Genomic DNA, 17,796 nt, shown 5'->3' on the forward strand with positions numbered 1-17,796 from the left:
GTGCCAGGGACTGGAGAGATTGCAAGCCATGCAGGGTACAGAAGCCCCTGGAACCTGTAGAATGGGTCTAAAATAATGGCCCATCACAGCCCACCCTGTAGCTATTTATGGAAGAGGTAAGAGGTCTCCTCAAAAAGTTCATTAGTGTAAGGGACACCTGTGGCTTTGGTTTACTCGGTATTCTTTTCCCTGCCTCCTGGTAACAGCCATCTCCTTGTTGTGGTTCTCACAAGACTGCCAGTCACAACCCCCACTCTTAGGCACAGTTATGGACACATGATCCTGCTTTGTCAATCCTAGTATCCCATCCCCTGGCTACAGTGAGTGACCAGAACCCAGACATGGGCATGAAACCAAGGCCAGGGCCCGAGAGTCCTTTCCTAAGGTTTTATGTATAGATGCTGGATGACTGAAGCTTTCTCTGTCCTTGAGGTTTGCTGAGATGGAATAGGATAGGCCTGGAGCTTTCTGTGGCTCTTCCTCACACTTCTGCAATGCCTGCCCACCCAAACCACATGCAAAGAGCCCAGCTGTAGTAATGACAGTGAGAGCTGATGTTTATGGAGCAGACAGGAGGTACCAGTCACTCTTCTGAAAGTACCAGAGTAACTCAATTAATCCTCACATCAGTCTTATGAGATGGGTTTATCCCCATTTTGCAGATGAAGAAGCTGAGGTACAGAGAGTAAATACATTGAGCACTAGGCCCCGCAGACTATGTAACCTCCTTCTGCCTTCAAATTTTCTCCTGTTCATAGAGGGAAATGCAGCAAAAAGGGTTCCTCTTGGTTTCCTTCTCCTTTCTTTGACTTGCCTGAGCCCTTTTGCAGAGGTGCTATTAAGCCAAAAGGGAGTAGAGGGGAGGGAAAGGAAGCAAGAAGCCGGAGTGTTTCCCAAACTGGTAAGTCTGCTTCGGAATAGTCAAGGGCGGACAGTCCGTGGTGGTTCTTCCTCTGACACAGGGCTGGGGGTTGAGTGATGAGCTTCTTTGGGGTGAGTTGGGGCAGGAGCCTCTGGGGCAAAGCGGGGTCCCCCCTGAACCTGTGATTTAGCTCCTCACCAAATCCCCTCATCCCCGAGCCTGACTGGGAAATCACGTCACCACAGAGGACGGGACTTGGTACTCGAGGCTCACCCTGGAAATGGCAGAAACCAAAAACCTGACTGAGAAAAATAACTCTCAGCCAATAGCTTGTTTCTACAAATTGCAATTAAGCAGCCACTGGCACTTCCAAATAAATATGGTACCGATTTCCATCTCTGTGCAGCTTTACTTAATGCCTTGTGACGTCTGACATCCCACATCACTCCTCGAGCACTGAAACAAGAAACTGTGTGTCATTCAACCCCTAACGCAGATGTGGAAGCCAGAGCACGGCTTTCCAAAGAGGCTGTTGTCATGGCCACATTTTTCTTTTTTAATGTTTTTATTTTTGACAGAGAGAGAGAGAGAGCGAGCACGAGTGGGGTGGCGGGGGGCGAGGGGAGCAGAGAGAGAGGGAGATACAGAATGTGAAGCAGGCTCCAGGCTTGGAGTTGTCAGCACAGGCCCGACGCAGGTCTTGAACTTGTGAACTGCGAGATCATGACCTGAGCCGAACTGGACGCCCAATCGACTGAGCCGCCCAGGTGCCCCTGGTCACATTTTCCTAAGGGGACATCAGGGACACAAGCTGGGCAGGAACACCCCCCCAAAAATATGTTCTTCCCTGAACACCCCATTTCTGAGTTGTTGATGTTTCTCCTGGAGGGGAGAGACCCAAATATTCAGGAAGTGTGCTTTATCCGCGCCCCCCCACCCCACCATGCAAATTACTCTTACAAGTCTTCTCAGTGTATGACTCCACTGAAGACGAAGAATTAGCAGCTGGGCCCCCAACTCCAGATGCCGCTTACCTTAAAAAAAAAATTAGGGGCGCCTTGGTGGCTCAGTCAGTTGAGCGTCCGACTTCGGCTCAGGTCATGATCTCACGGTCTGTGAATTCGAGCCCCGCGTCGGGCTCTGTGCTGACAGCTCAGAGCCTGGAGCCTGCTGTGGATTCTGTGTCTCCCTCTCTCTCTGCCCCTCCCCTGCTCATGCTCTGTCTCTCTGTCTCTCTCTGTCAAAAATAAACATTAAAAAAAATTTAAAAAAAATTATTATCAGAATCCAGGAATGCATCCTGTGCATTTGGAAAGGGAGTTTCTTGAGACCTAAGCACAACTTACAAAAGATGTCCACGGGAAATTGAAAGTTTGAAATCATGGCTTCCTTTTGGCTTGCAAGTCACGAGTGTGGGTGTTCGCTGAGGTGAGATTCATGTAACACGAAATTAACCACTTGAGAGTGAAGATTTCCGTGGCGTTCACGGCACTCACGGTGTTTCGAGGCTTCTGCCTGGTTCCGAAACACTTCCATCGGCCTGTAAGGAAACCCGTTAGTCTTCGTTCCTCCCTCCCCTCAGCCCCTGGCAACCGCCAGTCTGCTTTCTGTCTGTGTGGATTTTCCTCTTTTGGACATCTCACATAAGCACAGTCCCCAACACGTAGTCTTGTGCGACTGGCTTCTTTCACTCGGCGTCATATCTTCAAGGTTCATCCGCATTGCAGCAGGTTCCAGAATTTCATTCCTTTTCGTGGCTGAACGATACTCCAGCATATGCATATGGAGTGTGCGTGGTTTCCTTTTTAGAAACGTGACTTTGAGGGGCACCCGGGTGGCTCAGTCTGTGGAGCGTCCGACTCTTGATTTCAGCTCAGGTCATGACCCCAGGGTCGTGGGTTCAAGCCCCACGTCAGGCTCCGCGGTGAGCGTGGAGCCTGCTTGAGATTCTCTCCCTTTCTCTCTTGGCCCCTCCCTCCCCACCACACTTGCGTGCTTTCTCTCTAAAATTAAAAAAATAACAGAAGTGGCTTTGACTTTGAAGCGGCTTTGAGCCTGTTACCTCGGTCTTCTGTGACCAGGAAGTCTGGTTGCCACGACGTCTCCCACCTGGTTTTGCGCACACGGCGGATGGTGGCTCCCTGATGGGGAAGTGATTAAGCGACACCGTGACACTGCCTTCCACCTCCACTCTGGAACGCAGTGGGACAGAGTACCAGCGCCGAGAAGCGCCTGCAGCCGCCCGTGAGGAGCGTTAGAAGCAGAGTGAGATTCTGCGGCTGGTGAGGCCTGTGAGGCAGGCCCCCTTGGGCTTGTGGGTCATCGTTACTAAGAATGGAGTTTTGAGCCCACAGAGTTAGGCAGACACTAAGTAGAGAAATACATTTGGGGCTGGGGTCCTGGCAGGTCACTGGAAAGGTAATTCAGTTAGCGTTCTTGGGGTGCGCTCCTAAAATAAACCATCTGGGGAAATCTCTTGCTGGTGTGGAATTCTGGCAATAAACAGAGTCTCTCATTGGGAAGGAGGGTCCCTCACCTCGGACTACTTGTAAGGCCGCTATTATTTTATTTCATTTTGACAATGAAGGACTTTCCTCCGCTTTTCAATGCGCTGCGCACAATTTCTTTACGCCCCTTCTCCTTCCCGTGACCGTCGCTCCCCTTGTCCCCAGCTGACGGCGTTTCCTGTGCTCTGTAAATGCTATCAGATAACACCCGAGCGTGGACCCGCTTGTCATTGATAAAGTCTGAAAGCTGAGCCCCCCTCTATCCTCTCAGGTTGGATGAAATGGTCACTAAGGCCTGTTTAGTGTTTTTCTTTTTCCGACCAAGAAGCATAAATGTGCGTTTGAGATGAAGACATACGATTCTTGAGTGAAATGGGGTTTTATAAATGGGGGTGTTTGTTTATGGGTTTGAAACATTGAAAATCAATACTGTACCGACTCTCAAGAGGAAAACGAGTTGTTTTTTCCTCCCTAATGAAGTGTTTGAGACGGTCGTTGGAGAAACTAACGATGGGGGTTTGCTTTTAATGGTTCCTACTGGGCATGTCAGGAGCTGACTCCCTCGTCCGCTCTCCCGTTTTCTCTTGTTCTCTCTCACACGCACACACAATTTAAAATCTTTATTGAATCTTTGCTCTGTGACCAGGAGTCTGAGACTATTAAAAATAAATAAATAAAGATGGTTTGTGCCTGCCTTCTGCCCAGAGGGCAGGGCCCGCGTTTGCTCGGCATCTAGCCCGGGTCCCGGCACATAGTAGGTGCTTCGTGAATGCTGACAGGTGGAATAAATGCGCTTCCCCTTGGGCTATATCAGTATTTCCTGGTTCTGGCAGCTCTGTAAGCCTTTCACATCTGCAGGCATGTGGGGATGGTGAGAGGTGGACATTCTCAACCCGGCCAGCTGGAGGGCCTGCCAGCTAGGGAAGTAGAGGGATGCACTGATGGAGTTCGGTCTGGCCAGGGCCAGCAGCCCAGTCGGGGTGCAAGGAGACAACATGCTCCCTCTGGAACTCTTTAGGGGTCCTCCCCCATAAGGGAAAGCCAGGGTGGCCCTGTAACAAGGCCCATTCTTTGCAATGTCAAAGCCAAAATGGGGAAGGGAATGCAGCTACTCCCAGAGTGACAAATGGTGTCCCTGTTGGGGGGGCGCCTGGGTGGCTCAGTCGGTTAAGCGTCCAACTCTTGGTTCCAGCTGAGGTCATGATGTCACAGTTGGTGAGTTCGAGCCCCGAGTTGGGCTCAGTGCTGGTAGCACAGAGCCTGCTTGGGATTCCCTCTCTCTCTCTCTCTCTCTCTCTGTCTCTCTCTCTCTCTCAGAATGGATAAATGAACATTAAACAAAAAAAGATGTTCCTGTTGGGACTGTCTTCCCAGTGGACGGCTTCACAGGAGCTGGAAAAGAGCTGATTCTCGAATTCATAGGAAGAAGGAGCCCTCATCCACTCTCTTACCCATTTTGCCCCTGATCAGAGCCTAGGCCCAGCTTCTGGAACTTTCTGAAGCTCTAAGGTCAAAGGCTGGATGGCCAGCAGTGAGCATGCTGAGACGATTTCCTGCTTCCTGGGAACGTGACATCAAAGGGGTGGGCACGGTCTTAGCCAAGGTGCGTGTCAGACAGGACAGAGTTAACACACAGCCCAAGAGGAAGTTTCCAAAGTGAATTGACTATGTTTACTCAGTAGTATTGGCTAGACTTTAAAAAAACGTTTATGTGGGGGACACCCAGATACAACTATGAGGTCACACGGAGTTAGACCAAACAATTGGAGTTGGGTACGATGTTACTTGTGACCTCACTGAAATGGAACATGTGTGTGTCCGTGGAATCTATCAGGCATCTGAATCTAGATGGAAGTTTTAGGACAATTGCAGGTGCGCTGTTTAAGAGGAGAATTATTATTAGGTCATTGGTGGCCGACTCAGGATCATAAGAAGAAAACAGATAAAAATTTTAGAACGTACAGGACAAGAAAAGATTTGTCAACGAGTAGCGATACTTTATCAATTATAACTCCTTGACAGTTGTTTCTTTAATTTGGAGGAAAGTTTTGAAATAGAAATGACACCTGCACTAGGGTTCTCCAGAGAAGCAGAACCAGCAGGATATACATACAGAGATGGGATAGATCTAGTATATGTACAGAACCGATAGGACAACAGGTCTATAAAGAGAAAGAGGGAGAGAGAAGGAGAGATTTAAGGAGTTGGGAGCTGATTGAAATGTGCCATGGCGAAATAATGGTTCAGCGTCATTATTTTCAATTTCTTATTTATTAAGCAAGTATTGACTTATTTGTAGCTTCGTGTTCATCGTGAGTACTTCTCGGCCAGAGAATCCCTAGATCAGGGTGCTGGTCACACAGCCGCCGTGTCCCAAGCAGGCCTGTGCTTCCTCCCGGGTCCCTGGTGGTCCAGCTGCCTCTCAGGGACACAGCGCACAGCCACACAGCACCGTCCCTCTTTCCCCGCGGTCTGGGTCAGCACTTGGGAAGTGAGCGGGAGGTGAAGCGGGAGGCATGAAAAGTGGACAGCACCTTCTGCCTGTACCTCCTGTCTTTCCGGCAGGGACGTGTGGCCATGACACTGCACTTCGGCTACCGGAGTGTGAGTAGGGACATCAGTGCTTCTTCAGGGTCTGGAACTGGCATCTCACGTTGTCCGTACTCTTTCCCCTTCCCACCAGCCGGAGCCCAGACTGGTGCAAACTCAGCTGTAGGCGTGTAGACAACGAGGGAGCCGCTGGGGATGGGGGAACGACCCAAGGGTAGGAACTGGGTTTCTGTGTGACCGCGTGGACCGGAGCCGCTCTGACCCCCTGGAGTTCTTTGTAAGAGAGAACTAAGCTGCCGTAGTCTAAATCCACAAGAACTGAACTGCGTCCCAACTGATAGAGAAGACACACACGATGACACTGAGCCACATGGGTCTGAGGAAGAACGTGCATGCAGGACCTATGAATGTACAAGATTGCAGACCAGCTTTCTTCCACCGAGATGCTTGTAAAAGGACAGAGAGTACCTGGCGCAGACAAGGCGGGCGACTACGGGTGTCCCAGGGTGGCAGAAGGACCTCCGCTGCACCGGGGCCCAGAGTGCGGGCCAACGGTTGTGCGGGCTGAGCTCACGAGGCAGGCAGCCGAAGGGTTGGGCTGGCAGGTTGGGTCTGTTGCCATGAACCCGGGCCTCAGGCCAGAACAGGAAGAGGCTGCTGAGATCAAGTCCTCAGGCCATCTGCAGAGCAGGGTCCGGCCCAGGTTCAAGGAGTCTGTACAGCAAAGAGCCCCATCAGGGGAGATGCTGTCGATGTTCTGAGAGAAAGCAGGGCAGGGAAAGAATGTGCGTTGCACACGCATCGGATGTCCCACACCCTGTGCCTATCATCTCATTTCATCTCTAGTAACACTGGGAGTGGGTGTTATTATGCCCACTTTGTAGATGAGTAAACCGAGACCCCCTGGCCCGAGGTCACCCAGTGTGTGGTCATCAGTTTTATGTGTCAACTTGACTGGGCTATGTGGTGCCTAAATATTTGGTCAAACATTATTCTGGGTATTTCTGTGAGGGTGTTTTAGGATGAGATTAACACTTTATTTATTTATTTATTTATTTATTTATTTATTTATTTTTAAGTTTATTTTGAGAGAGAGTGCAGAGCCTGATGCAGGGCTCAAACTCACAAACCATGGGATCATGACCTGAGCTGAAACCAAGTCAGACACTTAACTGACTGAGTCAGCCAGATACCCCTGAGATTAACATTTTTTTTTAAATTTTTTTTTAACGTTTATTTATTTTTGAGATAGAGAGAGAGACAGAGCATGAATGGGGGAGGAGCAGAGAGAGAGGGAGACACAGAATCGGAAGCAGGCTCTAGGCTCTGAGCCATCAGCCCAGAGCCCGACGCGGGGCTCGAACTCACGGACCGCGAGATCGCGAGATCGTGACCTAGGCTGAAGTCGGACGCTCAACCGACTGAGCCACCCAGGCACCCCATCATTTTAATAGGTAGATTGAGTTAAGCAGATGGCCCTTCTTAGTGTGGGTGGGTCTCACCCCATCAGTTGAAGGCCTGAGGAGAACAAAAAGGTTGACTCTCTCAGGAATAGGAGGCAACTCCTCCTGCATGACTGCCTTGAGCTGGGTCTTTCCCTGCCTTTGGACTTGAACTGAAACACAGGTTCTTCTTGGATCTTGAGCCTGCCAACTATATCATCGGCTCTCCTGGATCTCCAGTTTGCCAAATGTAGATCATGGAACTTCTCAGCCTCTATAATTGCATGAGCCAATTTCTTATAATAAATCTCTCTCTCCCTCTCTCTCTCTGTCTCTCTCCACACACACACACACACACACACACACACACACACCCTATTTGTTCAGTTTCTCTAGACAACCCTGGCTAATACACACAGGTATTCCTAACGGAAGCTGTAACTCTGTGGGCTTGGGTCCCATCTGGAAACCCTTTCCACTACACCACATGGCCTTAGCATATGCCAGAAGACTGGAGATGGTTTTTCAGCTGGAACAATGCAGGCCTGCTTGCTCTGGGTTGTTGACCAGACCCTCACGGGTCCCCAGCCAAGGCTCTGTCACTGTCCACTTCTCCTGACAGGAGTGTCTTCTCCAGGTGATCTGGGGTGCCGAGGGAGGGGGATGGATAGCCCCCAGGAAAAGGACCCAGGTTGTCAGCCTCCTTGTGGACACTCTGCCCATATATAAGGAGTGGAAAGGGCTTTGGTGGTAGGAATCTGCATTATCCCCAGGTTTCAGATCCTGTCCCCTCCCAGCCACAGGATCAGAGGGTTCCAGCAAGGTACGGCACATCCTGGCAACAGCAGAAAAAAATAGCATCTCATGTCCTAGGAGGCCCTACACTAGAGAAGCCTCGATTCCAGAAGAGGGAGTGGGTCCATTCACTCAGCAAAGACACGGAGTACCTCCATGGAACAGGCATTAGATGTACTGTGGGAACAAGGCAGTGATGGGACCCAGGCGAGGCCTCAGAGAACTTGGCCATAGACAGCGGGGATTCTGTATTGACTCAGTGAAGTGATAGAGGAGGCTGGGCCTCCAAGGGACACCTAGAGGTTTCTTTTGTCCTGACCTGTTGTATCTACTAATCCGATGTCTGGTCATTAGAGATTGCTTCCTTTGGACACGAAAGACTTAAGACATCGAGACTCCCAGGAAAGTCCTGAAGACGTCACGGAAAGGTAACACTACGAGCCATTGCTACTTGAGAGTCAGGGTGGAGGAAGCCTGTGCAGGAGGACACAGGACGTGTAAACGAAAATGAAAGGGCATCAGGAGGGACAGCGTTGCTCAGAACAACACTGTGGGTGCTGTGACTTGTACAGCCCTAACCCTCCCTGTCCCTTCATTTCTGGAAGTAGCCCAATCTCACTTGGTGACCCCTCCTTTTTTTTCCTTGAAGCCACATCTGTGCTTTTGTCAGGGTTTCCAGTCTTGGGGGAGAACATCCCATGGGCAGCTGAAGAGTAAACCGGATTGGCTTGTGCCAGTTAAGGTCGGTCCATCTTCCTTGCAAAGGATTGAGTTAGGGCTGAGCGTGGGATTCAGATATCAGAGGGTGGGGTGGGGAGGGGCATTTCCCAGGGACTATGGGAAAGCTTCCTCGTTTTTTGAAAAGAAATGGGGAGAAGACCACACCTCCTTTCTCACTGGGCACCGATGTGGCTGGGTGAGAAGCAGAGCAGGAAGGGAAGACCCCGGAGCCTGTGACTGTGGCCTCGCTGAGTCAGAGAAGCCTGGAGCCCCCTCACCCAGCACCCTGGCCACGTGGAGAGTGTGTCTCTTCCTTGCTTACGCCATGTAGAACTTGGTGATCATCCACTCGTGTATCGAACGGTTGTTTTTTTGAGCACCCACTCTGTGCCCAGAATTGCGTATATTTTAGTAGTGGAATAAGAATATTAATAAACATGATAAATAAGAAGCGGGAATAGTAGGTGAGTGTGAATAAATAGGGTGGTCAGGGGAGGCTTTATGGAGGAGGTGGCATTCAAGTCCAAGGTGGCATAATGGATTCCCCCTGTGAAGGCTAATGAAATAACAGCATAAAAAATGAATGATTTGAGGGGCACCTGGGTGGCTCAGTCGGCTGAGCATTTGACTCTTGATCTGGGCTCAGGTCACGATCCCAGGGTTGTGGGATCGAGCCCCACGTTGGGCTCCACGCTGACTGTGGAGCCTGGTTGAGATTCTCTCTTTCCCTCTGCTCCTCCTCCCCCTCTCATGCTCTTGCTCTCTTTCTCAGAAAGAAAGAAAGAAAGAAAGAAAGAAAGAAAGAATCAAAGAAAGAAAGAAAATGATTTGAGAGGCACCTGGGTGTCGGTTGGTTAAGTCTCCAACTCCTGATCTCAGCTCAGGTCTTGATCACCAGGGTCGTGAGTTCAGGCCTTGCACTGGGCTCCATGCGGGGCGTGAAGCCTACTTAAAAAACAAACAAACAAACAAACAAACAAACAATAAAAGGAATGGTTTGAGCTCTTTCCGGCAAAGTTCCTTCTAAACAAGTGGTTCTCAGCCGTGGCTGATTTGCCTCCCCCTCCCGGGGCCATCTGGCAACGTCTGCAGACATTTTTGGTCATCGCGACTCTAGGAGACACTGCTGGCATCTAGAGGGCGGAGGCCAGGGACGAGGCCAAACGTCCTACGGGGCCCGGGACAAAACCATCGGCGCCCAAGGGTGAACAGTGTCGAGGTCGGGAGCCCTGGTCGGGACCGGCTCTTGCAGCAGGCGCTGGGAAACCAAAGTGTGTCCGTCTGTCCCTGCCTGGCAGCGTGGGCTGAAGGGCGGACCACACAGAGCTCGAGGGAGCAGATGTAAACGCCTGGTGCCCTCGGGTCCTGCGGGCACATGCGCTGATGGGGGGTAAGAGGGAGGAAGATGATAATTTGCACTAACTGGCGCAACCTGTTGCCAAATCACGGGGGAGGGAAAAGGAAACACATCCCGAGACACTGTTTATGGAGCAGGAAGGGTTTAGTGACTTTACTGCTCAGATTACCATTCGGATATCAGTTTCATCATCACCGACCTCCAATTTCCTGTTTCGCTTATCTTAGAGTTACTTTTTTTTTTTTTTTTTTTTTTTGTGTTTGCACAGCCCATATGGCTTTGGCTTCAAGTTGATTAGATATGGAACTGCTTTATAATGGATTAGAATGCAGGATTTGTTTGCTTTGTAATATTTTAAGAAAGAAATGAAAGAAGCTGCAGTGATGGAGAGAGATATTATATATTTACAGTCTTATTCTTTTTTCATTGCCGGAAAAGACAACTATTTAGGAATGTGGATTATGGCTCTTGGTCACTTTTTGATTTGTGTTTCACTTTAGGGTTTTCCTGAGTTACAAATCCCCGTAGATTTGTGGGACTTAAGAGGTACACTGCACATTTATGTTTTCTTTTAGCCTTTTCCCTTTTTTTTTTCTCCCCTCCGGAGTTGGTTTTCTTTCTCCCTCATTTCTGTTTCCCTATAAACCAATCTGTGTGTTACTTTTTCCTGCGTCGCCCGTGTACTTGGAAATATTGTTCAAGATAGTCCTGTAACGTCGATGGGCTGCCGTCCGTTAAACACTGACCTCCTGTATAGTGACACTCAGCATCTGACATCCTATTTCAGCTCATTTTTGGTAAATATATTTTTTCTTGTTCATTTCGAGCTATGTCACAAAGCCACATCCTGCCTTTTGTTAGATGCTCCGAACAGCACCATATGCCATGAGTGGCTTTGCAGGTAAGCAGAGGAAGGCTGCACATGCTGTTCCTGTGGCAAGGAGACCACCAAGACAGGTCTACACTCACCCTAGTGACTGAGAAGATGGCCTGCTTTGGGGACCAGGACTGAGAGTTCAGATTTCTGGGGCTTTCTGGGTCTCAAGGTTAGAGGCATTTGACATATTACAACATAAGTAGCATTTATGAATTTTTTTAAAGTTTATTTATTTATTTTTAGAGAGAGAGAGAAGGAGGGGCAGAGAGAGAGAGAGAGAGAGGGAGAGAGAGAATCCCAAGCAGACTCCACACTGTCAACACAGAGCCCGACATGGGGCTCAAACCCAAGAACCATGAGATCATGACTTGAGCCGAAATCAAGAGTCAGATGTTCAACCGACTGAGCCACCCAGGCGCCCCAGCCTTTAGGAACATTTTGATGTCATCATTAGAAACAGTATGCGTCGCCATGGGTTGAGAACTTGGGATCTAGGATTTTTTTTTGTCAAATCACTCTAGATCCCCGCTTCCATCAGTATAACCACACCAATGTTTGTGGGACTTGGTAGGCAGTTGTTGTGGGTTGTGTCCCCCAAAAAGCTATGTTCAAGTCCTAACCCTTGGTACCCATGAATGTGACCTTATTTGGAAATAGCGTCTTTTCAGATGTAATTAAGATTAAGCTAGAAGAAGAGGAGACTGGACACAGAGACCATCATGCGAGGCACAGACACATGGAGGGAAGACGGTCATGTCACGACAGAGGTAGACTGGAATTATCCAGCTGAAGCCGAGGCACCCCAAGGGTTGCCAGCATCTGCCAGAAATTAGGAGAGAGGCACGGAGCAGACTCTGAGTCTCCAAAAGGAGCCGATCCCACCGACACCTGAAGTTTGGACTTCCAGTTTCCAGAAATGTGAGAGAATCCGTTTTTAAGCCCCCCAGTTTGTTGTACTTGGTTACGGCAGCTCTAGGAAATGAATACAGGCGCTCATTAAGAGCAACAGAAGGATTCTTCAACTTCCAGTTTCTAGGAAAAGTGAGAGCCAGATGTATGTACCTGAGAATAATTAAATTGAACCTATTTTTAAAAACTGGGAGGGAGACCTGGGTGGCTCAGTCGACTGAGTGTCTGACTTCGGCTCAGGTCATGATCTCACGGTTCGTGAGTTCGAACCTCACATCAGGCTCGCTGCTGTCAGCCTGTCAGCACAGAGCCTGCTTCAGATCCTTTGTCCGTGCCGCGCCCCCCCCCCCCCCCCGCCGCCCTTCCCTGTTGTGCTTTGCCAAAAATAAGTATTTTTCAAAAGAGAGACTTTGGGGATAGAATACAGGTATTTGTATTAAAAAATTTTTTTAATGTTTATTTTTGAGAGAGAGACAGAGACACAGAGAGTGAGCAAGGGAGGGGCAGAGAGAGAGGGAGACACAGAATCCCAAGCAGGGCCCAGGCTCTGAGCCATCAGCACAGAGCCCGACGCGGGGCCTGAACCCACAAGCTGTGAGATCATGACCTGAGCCGAAGCTGGACGCTTAACCGACTGAGCCGCCCAGGCGCCTCCAGGTATTTGTATTTTTAATCAAAACGAAGAACTAAGGAGGGCAAAGATAGAGCTCTTACTCTCATTTCGATCCCTGGTGTTTACTAGTTCAGCTGGATAACTGGTCAACCCGGAAGGCTGTGGAGATCAGCTTTGAATACCTCAGGGGCACAGAGTTCAAAATACTCTTGTTCTACCAGTTGCCGTGGAAACCAATTTTTTTTTTAACTCTTTCACTGGAAACCCGCCCTTGGGCAGCCTCCCTTCTCTTGTTTCTCACAGTTCAGCTTTCATGCAGAAGCTGATGGTAAATTGGTCAGTTGATAGTAAACAACCTGTACTCAGTCCCCACTGTAGCTCCATCAGAGTGGGAAACACATCCAACCGTCTTTCATGTTAATCGCTGGACTATGTCGGCTACCGGACGTAGCTATTCCCAGAAACAGTCCTACCTCCAGCCCTCAGTTTGTTGAGATCCTCTTATATACAAAAGGCAAAATGAAACAAAAATAGCACTTTTGCGGTAAGCATGAGTCTCAGACTGTGGAGAGTTGTTGAATTCCACGCTGGTGCCTTAAATCTCAACACCCAGGTCCACTTTGATGGCGGTGGGCGACCCCATAGCAATCTGAGAGCACCATAATGGTTCACCAAGAGCCACCATATCAAACGGACTCTGAAGTCTGGTCAGATCAGTTGTAGCACATCTGGATAGATTATACGTACGGACGCCAGCAGACTGTATGGATTGCTTGGGGGCATTAATTTCAGGGCTTCTAACACCCTGTCGACAAAACGCTCGTACTTTGGACAGACGAGTATCTACTAGGCACCTGAAAAATGTGCTAACCCCGGCATCCTTAGGGATTTGCTCCAGTGCTGCAGAAGCCCTTACAGAAATAGTCTAGGTGGGTTCACACTGTAGGTGTGTGCTTCTTGGAGTTGTTGGATGGGAAAGAATCCGGTCGAGGGGAGGACTGAGTGGTCTACGCGGGGGTGAGGGGGGAGCCAGAGGTGATAGATATGATGTGATAAAGAACAAATGCTTCACCCAGGCAGCGGGTCAGACCTTCACAATAACAGGAAAGAGCCACCTGTATGAATCAGTCCTGTAGTTCGCTGAATAAATCTGAATGGCGGCCAAGGAACACCACACATCAAGAGGAAACATGGCCCTGAATGGAGGGCCGCGATGGTTACCAGAATAATTGAAGCCAAAGGACACGCAAACGGGGCACCAGATACGAACTCAAAAGAAAATTCTTACCCAAACTTCTAATAAGAACCTTGGAAAATTTTTAGAAGATATTATAGCTATAAAATGAGAATGGTTGCTCTGAAAAAGGAGCAATTAGAGCATAGGGAAGAGGTTTTTAAATATTAAAAATATTATTATTGAAGTGAAACCTCTAATAAAAGGCTTGGGAGAAAGAGTAAAGGCGGTCCTCCAGAATACAAAGGTGGAAAATAAGGAAGAAAATGTAAGTGACAGGGAGATCTACTCAGTAAGTCCAGTGTTTTATCAGAGGGCCATTCCAGAAATACAGAAAAAGAAAAGTTAAAGGAGAAAATATTCATAAAGAAACAGTAGGATGAAATTACCAGAGATTAAAAAAAAAAAAATCTGAGCTGAAGAGAAACATGGGCTCAGCTAGAAAGCGCTCAAACGTTGGGTCCGTTGAAGGGGTCATCTCACATGTAGACACATCCTTGTGAAATTTCCAAACACTAACGTAAAGAGAAGACCCTAAAAACTCGCAAAGAGTAGATGTGTACAAAGAACATATTTGTACATATGTTTTGAATCCGATTTGCACTTTCTCAAGTGCAAACATGGTTACCGTGTTTATCATCTACACACAAAGAAGCAGGCATAGGCAGCTTCTATGTGGAGGCCCTGGGAGTTGGCTCCAGTCTGGCACTTACCCACCGTGATGCACTCTCAGAGCTGGAACGAATCCAAGGAAGGGAAGACAAGTCTGCAGGTACAAGTGACCCTAACCCAGGAGAAAATGGGAAAGACATGTCGGGATGAGAGTTACTCATCCTGGATCGGGGAAGCAAGCATCCCAACCTAGAACAAGAAGAACAGACTCTGGAAGTATGACTTTACGGTGAAACTCGATTCTCTTAACAAGTGTGTGAGTGGGAAAGCTGGATGATCTTATGATGGGGTGAAGGGCTATCCCTTCAACATTTAAAAAGACAGAAGTCCATCAAAATCAAGAACTGCACAAGGATGTCAGGATTCAAATGTGGAGCAAACTGGAGTGGGGGCATGATTGGAGCTATTGATGAGGGGCAAGAAGAGAGAACGTGGCGGACCCTGACACCTGGCTCCGTCTCCCCAGGTGGGTGGCAGAGGGTCACATTTCCTTCTCCGTGGTTGGGTCACATCACACGGCTCAGAGATCGATATTTACATAATCATGGCGTTGTAAACGCTCTGCAGTGAGTTTGGGATTTGAGAACCAATATTTAGACCAAACTCTCAGCTACTGATCTAAATAGAACGCAGATGATCAAAGCTTGACTTGGCCGAAAGAGAGGGAAGTGATCGAAGGCAGTGGAGAGACTACGTTCCTTTATCCTAATGATGCAAAGTCCAGTATTGTCTAAGCTGATGGATCAGGAGATTTTAATGTATTGCTGAAAACAGGGTTTCTCAACCTTGGCCCTGTTGGGATGCAGGCTGGATCATTCTCTGTTGTGGGGGCTGTCCTGGGCACCAGGGGGTGTTTGGTGGTGTTGCCTCTACTCACTAGATGTCAACAGCACCTCCAAGTTGTAACAGCCAGAAACAATCTCCGGGCCCCGGGGTTGAAAACTGCCGGTTTAGAGTTACAAATCTAATCAGAAGAACTACCAGTGAGATAAAACTCACAAAAGTTGGGAGAAGGTGGAGGTGTTGAGGGTTATAGATAAGCTAAATCACTCGTCTTTCACAGCCATAAAGTTGTGAGATCTTGCTCTCGAGTTGATACCTCCAGAAAAGGCGCTGTAATTTTCATGTGACATTGTGAAAATGCTGTGTGATAAAGTGAAACGTGAGCCTCCTGGCAGCCGGGCTGTGAGAGGAGACAGAAAGGAAACAGAAGCCCACAACTTGCAAAACCATGCTAAGACTGGGAAAAATAGACGGTCCTAACCCGTGACATGCAGGACATGCCAGCCTTGTTCGGGTCTGGGTTTTTGTTTTTTTAATGTTTATTTATTTTTGAGAGACGGAGAGAGACAGAGTGCAAGCAGGGGAGGAGCAGAGAGGGAGACGCAGAATCCGGAGCAGGCTCCGAGCCATCAGCACAGAGCCCAACGCGGGGCTCGAACTCATGAACCACGAGTTCATGACCTGCGCTGAGGTCAGGCACTTAACCAACTGAGCCACCCAGGCGCCCCACGCACTTGATTTTTATGATAACGAATGTGGCTCTGGTGTTCCTCATGGCGCCAGAGGAGAAGGTGAAGCTGAGAGAGATTCAGTGACTCGCCCCAGGCCTCCTGCCCAGGAGGTAGCGGTGGGTATTGATACGTCCAATGTGGGTTCCTCTGTTCTCGCCAAGCCAGGCTGGGCCGGGGGGGTGGGGGGGGGCAGGCTGGGTGTAAGGCGTGGGGGTGAGGAAGCCTGGGGTGGGAGTAGATGTGCCGAGGGCCCGTGGGGGCCACGTTCTCAGGGTGGGATATTTGTACCTGGGCCTGCACCCTTGTCACTGGGAGCCTCATGGTTACCATCGTCATCCCTCCCCGGAACGGCCTCACTAAGTTACCACCGGGAAGGACCTGCTTCCCCAACCTTCCTTCCCACGCCCACTTCCCCTCACGGTCTGAGTTCCACAGATGCCTTTTCTGCGTGGCCGGGTCACACGGTGCTCAAGGCCATCCACGCGCCCGGGCTGAGACCTGCGGCCATGCGTGCCCAGCAGCCTGGCCCGCTCCCACCTGGAACTTTCTACCGGGGCTTGGGGCCCACGAAGAGAGTCAGGAAGTCAGCCGTTCCCTGCCACCTCTGGGACAAAACCTGATGTTTACAACCTCATGAATCTGCATTGTGTTTCAGCTGAGGCACACGGCAGTACAGGGGAGCCTCCTATCTGCACGGGGTGCCCCGAGGAAGGGGAGCGTGGAAGGCCTGGTCTCACTGCTCCTGGCTGCAGCGGGGAAGCCCGGCGAGGTGCGGGCCTCCAGGCAGAGTGGGTGGGGCAGGAAAGCGTGTTCTCACTACTCCAGAGCATTTGTCTACACAGGCTTTGGTTCCAGGCCCGCCCCCCACCCCAAAGAACAGCCTGAGATTATGATGCATTTCTCCCGAGGCTGATGTTATCTTCTGGGACCACGATGCCGGGTCCCTGGATCTTCTTCCTTTCCCCTTAGCTTCTGCCCTTCTTGGGGAAAAAGAAAAATTAAAACAACCCAGAGTCACAACATGGCTGTCGTTCAGATAATTCCCACCAGAACATTCTCGTGGCTTGTGTCTCAGCCTCCAGCAGCACTCAGCCTGCGTTTGCCCGGGTGACCGAAGTGAACCCGGCTCCCTGGCTTGAGGGATCCGATGGAGGAGGGGAGCGTCTGGTGTGTGAGATCCCTGGCGTGTTTGTCATCACGGAGGCCAGCCCCTGTGTCCCAGGGAAGGTGTGACTGCTGTCAGCCCGGCTGCCCGATTCCATCAGTTCCAGAAACAGAAGGGCCCATTCTTCTTAGAAGTTTCTGGTGCTCAGACTTCATAAGAACTAGTCACTCATCCACTTGGGTATATGGGCGCTGAGGCCATGGGGCTATGAGGCTCTGGAATTCATCATGCAGGAGTCACCCCCGCGGGCACATGGCCTCGATGAAGAGTGGGCAGAGAGCAGGTGGAGGGGACGGGACACACTGCGAAAACACAGACGATTCCTGCCAATGCCTGACCTTCTCCCTTTCAGTGTGAGGACCGGCTGCCTTTGTTGTTGCCGTTTTAGACTTACTGGGAAAGATGAACTATTGGTAGTTTGATCAGACTCACTACAGGTTACAACCCCAAATCTGTCTAAAGATTTTTTTTAAAGTGTTTTTATTTTTTGAGACAGAGAGAGAGCATGAGCAGGGGAGGGGCAGAGAGAGAGGGAGACACAGAACCCCAAGCAGGCTCCAGGCTCTGGGCTGTCAGCAC

Source organism: Panthera pardus, unplaced genomic scaffold (genome assembly GCF_024362965.1).
Source record: "Panthera pardus isolate Hobbes unplaced genomic scaffold, ASM2436296v1 HiC_scaffold_16, whole genome shotgun sequence".
Classification (NCBI taxonomy): Eukaryota; Metazoa; Chordata; class Mammalia; order Carnivora; family Felidae; genus Panthera; species Panthera pardus.